This window comes from Dendrobium catenatum, unplaced genomic scaffold (assembly GCF_001605985.2).
Source record: "Dendrobium catenatum unplaced genomic scaffold, ASM160598v2 fragScaff_scaffold_205, whole genome shotgun sequence".
Classification (NCBI taxonomy): domain Eukaryota; kingdom Viridiplantae; phylum Streptophyta; class Magnoliopsida; order Asparagales; family Orchidaceae; genus Dendrobium; species Dendrobium catenatum.
Genome location: NW_021318667.1, coordinates 395,271 through 399,891, shown reverse-complemented (window position 1 = coordinate 399,891; position 4,621 = coordinate 395,271).

Here is a 4,621-nt window from a genome sequence, read left to right as displayed (position 1 = left end):
ATTTACCTCGGAACTTAGTTCGTTAAAACTCTCTCGCCGAATAAGAAAAGCGCAGGGAGGCCGAGGCCGAATTTTCGGAGCCCACAATGCTTAATAGAGGATGTCGCCTAACCATGATGATAAAATACCTTGAATGTAAGAGGATGTGTAGAGCATAAGGAGAAGAAATGCAAGGGCTACTCCTATATAAATAGGGGAACTAAAGCTTAATAGGGGATGACACTTATCCAAGATAGTGGGATTTCTTAAATGTTAGAAGAAGTACATAAGTGATAAATACAAGGGCTACTCCTTCTAAACAATATGAGGCACTGAAGTTTGGTATGGGATGACTCCTATAAAAAATAATTGAATGTCTCTAATGTAAGAAGAAAGGAATGAGAAAATGTAAATAAGAGGAGTTTATTCTTCCCCTGCCCCCATGGGGGACATTTATAGGTTAAAGGGGAGAAGAAGAAAATTTTGGAATAATAGAAATATTCTTGGAGGATATGAATCTTGTAAAAGAATTTTTGTAAGAATAGGAATATTCTAAAAGAATATAAAAATATTCTAAACTTCTTTTATTTATTTATTTTTCTTTTTTCTTTTGGATTGTTAAAAAAATTAAAGAGGTGGTACTATGCCACCTCCTTGAGGTGGTAGTTAATAAAAATTTATTTCTATAAATAAAAAATAAATTAAAATAGTAGGCGGTTAGTCAGTTATATCGAGCAGGACTGGAGAAGGACCGCACTCGCGTAGACAAGCAAGTTCATCGGAGAAAGGTGGCGATCACTAGCTGGCTGGTTGGTTCAGCCGCTTGCACGTGTCAGAGTTCAACACCTAGATAGTCCGATTCTGACATTTTTGGGCTATCAGGAGCCTTTTTCATATTATTGATGACAATGCATCTTGGTGGGGAAGTAAGATCAACTAAATCATTTGAAAGGTGAAACTTTGTTCTAATAGATTGTTAGATCTTCATTACAATAATGGATGCAATATTATCAATCCTTATCACATTTATATATTTTTCCCACCATATCTAACAAGAATTCATAATGTGCATATATATTAAAGAAAATAATATTTTTTAAGAAAAGTATTTTTGTACAACGAGACATAGATGTGCTTTCTCCTTCCATAATGTTTTAAGAACATGATGAATAACCCTTTGATGCATTCTTTCGCATGTGTATTGAAAAAAAGTATAAAATCATTTAAACATTATGATCAAGGAGTTGTTTTTCTAAATGATATGAAAAACATAAGAACTCAAATGCCTCATAAAAAATATACCTACATCTACAAAATTATTGAATTTTTTTGGGTCAAAGCATAGTCTTTAAAATATTATTAAAGTCAACAATCAACAAGATGAAAAAATATTGAAGTTGTTGTTTATGAATTTTTTTCCCTATCAGATCACCACATTTTGGCAAAAATTCATGAAGGAACCCTTGGATGCTATATAAATTACATAAAAGGCTCATGATTTTTTGACAACAGACATGGTCATAGATACTTTTCTATAAAAAAACAATATCATGATGTCAACATGAGAACATCTAATGTTCAAAACTACCCTAAGAATTAAAATAACTGACGTCAAAGACATCTAATGTTCAAAATAACAGACATCAACAAACATGGTCAAAGACATCTTTGCATGCACATATAATCATTCTTATGGGAATAAATTTATTTTTTTAATTAAAAAATAAAATAAAAGAATTTTAACTTAATAGGGAATCCAACTAAGAGTGCAAGTATCATGTGCACATTCAGTGCCACGCAAGCCTATTCCTACTTTTTTAGTGTTTCTAGATTAAATTTTTGAAAGCCCTACTTAACTTGTAAAGTTATTTTCAAACAATTTTAAAATGTTTGGAATGCTTCTTCTTTTTTTTTTTAATTTTTGCTCCAATTAATCTATCAAATTCACTAAAGTCCAAAATAGGAGTTTAGGAAAATTTAATTGGTTCAAGACCCTAAGGAGAGATCAACATTGACGTCCATAGATGGTCAAACTTGCACATTTTATGAATAATAATTTTATGCCATAAAATTTTTCATGAACTAAAACAGAAAAATAATCAAATATATTGGATATCGTTCAAGTACTCCACCCATGAACCATTGGGAAGGGGCTCATTGCTTACCTTATAAGTCCTACCTCAATCTTACTAAGAAAGTTGACTCATGAGTATCTTTGTATAGCACATATTTGATCTTGCAAAAAAACTTTACATTTTGAAATCTACATATTTTTGGATAGTGCGGTCTTTCATGCCTAAAAATAGAGTATATGTTACATGGAAACAAGATATAAAGCATAAATCTTTATGTAAATTGAAGGGAAACACATTATAAATTTAAGTCCATACTATTAGAACTCTAATTTTAGTGAACTTATCACACCCTAGGGAGAGGCTCCCCGCCGTCCTTCGAAGTTTGGTTGCAGCCTTATTTGAACTATGTCATCCTCCACAAAGCACATGTTTATTAATATGGAAAAAATTTTATTTTGAATTCATACTTCTTTTAGATGACACAATCTTTGATGTTAACAAATAGGGGACATTGATTCATCATTAAAAAAAACAAAAATTCACTCAATTTGACTTGAATCTCAGAAAGAAATGAAGTGGGAAACATTTAAGATTTTTCTCTAGACTATTTGAAGTTTAATTTGAATGAAATGGAATTCAAACTAGTCATCTCAATAAGACAATGGCCCTAAAAGTGAGATGATCAAAGTTTGAGTGAGCTAAATTTGAGTAAATAAAGTATAGTTAAAAACTTTGGGATACTAATTAGTGGACCAAATAAAGTTTAAATTTTTCATGCTTATAGTTAAATCAAATGCCATGAAAAAATAAATATTATAAATTTAATATCACTTAATTTTAAGATTATTAAATGTATAATAAACAATCACTCTATATAAAAGATAGAATGTTTTAGCAATATTTATAAGGTCATGCTACTCTTAAAATTCATAAATACTCTCTTAATCTTCACATGACGGACACCTTTGGAATGAGATTTAAAAATTCTCAATGACTTGAAGAATCTCATAACACCACTATAATGCCACCACTAGACCATGACCTAATAACCATCATTGGACCACAAAACCACCATTGTTAGACCATTCTTGTTAGACAACCATCATTAACTGGCCGCCACCCAAATGATAATATTTGACCATCAACCAAAAGTTTCCATCAAACCACAACCTGACCATAACCATCAAACCACAATTTTTAAATGTCCATTGCTTGAACAGTATTATCAATCATCCATCATTGGACCTCTACAGCTTGACCCCCACCATTGAGCCATAGGCCATCACTACCATCTGAGTGTTGCAATCAAATCACCAACCAACCATTATTGTCAAATAGCCACTTAATCATCAACATCAAACTACATTTCTTAACTACCATCATTTGGTAGCCATGATTGCGGCATTGGCCAACATACATCATCGGACCATCTTTTAATTGCCATAAACTACTATCATTAGAAAGCCATTGCGCCGCCAACTAACCATCAACATTGAATGATCACTTAATTAACCACTAACATCATATCACAACTACATAACCACAATCATTAGAGTACCACCACCAAGCCACTTCCATCATCACACTCTATCTAACTACCACCAACGGGCTACCTTCCACTATTATTGTTAGACCATAATTTGACTAACTATTCCAGAGCCCCTTTGTCGAACCACCACTGCTTGGCCATTGCTCGAAAGCCACCAACACACCAACACTGAACCACTACTAATGAAACATGGCTATCATAACACCTTTATTTAATCACCACCATAGAACCATCATCAGACCACTATCCAACCACAAATATTGAACTACACCACCAAAAATTCATTGTTTGACATTAACCATTACAACATCCCCCAACTACCACTATTGTGACACTATTGCATAGCTTGAATACAACCTTCAAATAATAACTTAACCCTTATTACTGGACCATCTCCTGACCACGCGTATCGAGCTACTACCTAACATGTATAGTTAAATCACTATCACTACACCATCACCACCTAATCATTATTATCAAACTATCTTCACTCAGTTGCAACCTTCTAAACTCCTCTAATCCCCTACGTACTCTATCCACTGACATTTTATTCCCATGTAATCTTGCCTTCTCAAATTTAGTGATTGACCATTCTTTGTAATTAATGTTCACCTACAAGATTTATTTCTATAAGGCTAAGCATATGAGATTTTTCATGTAGAAACTATTATGTCTCTACTACTATTTTTCATCTATTACTTTGTGAGTGGAATCTTCTACAAAGCTAGGACAAACTTCTCCCACTCTATTGCCATAAAATCTTTAACATGTAATAAAAATATTTGTTTAAATTTTCTGAAGATAAGTGTTAATTGACACACAAGTAGTGCCTAACTTGATGAGTAAAATTTAAATTATATTAATTTTGAAGAATCACAACACTTAGCTGCCACAATTTTAGCATTCCTTGTAAGTTAATATTTGTAAACCCTCTATATGGATATTATTCTCCCATAGCCTTGATGAGCTATAATTTATCTTTGGTGGGTTTTCAAGGATGGACCAACAATTAGTATCA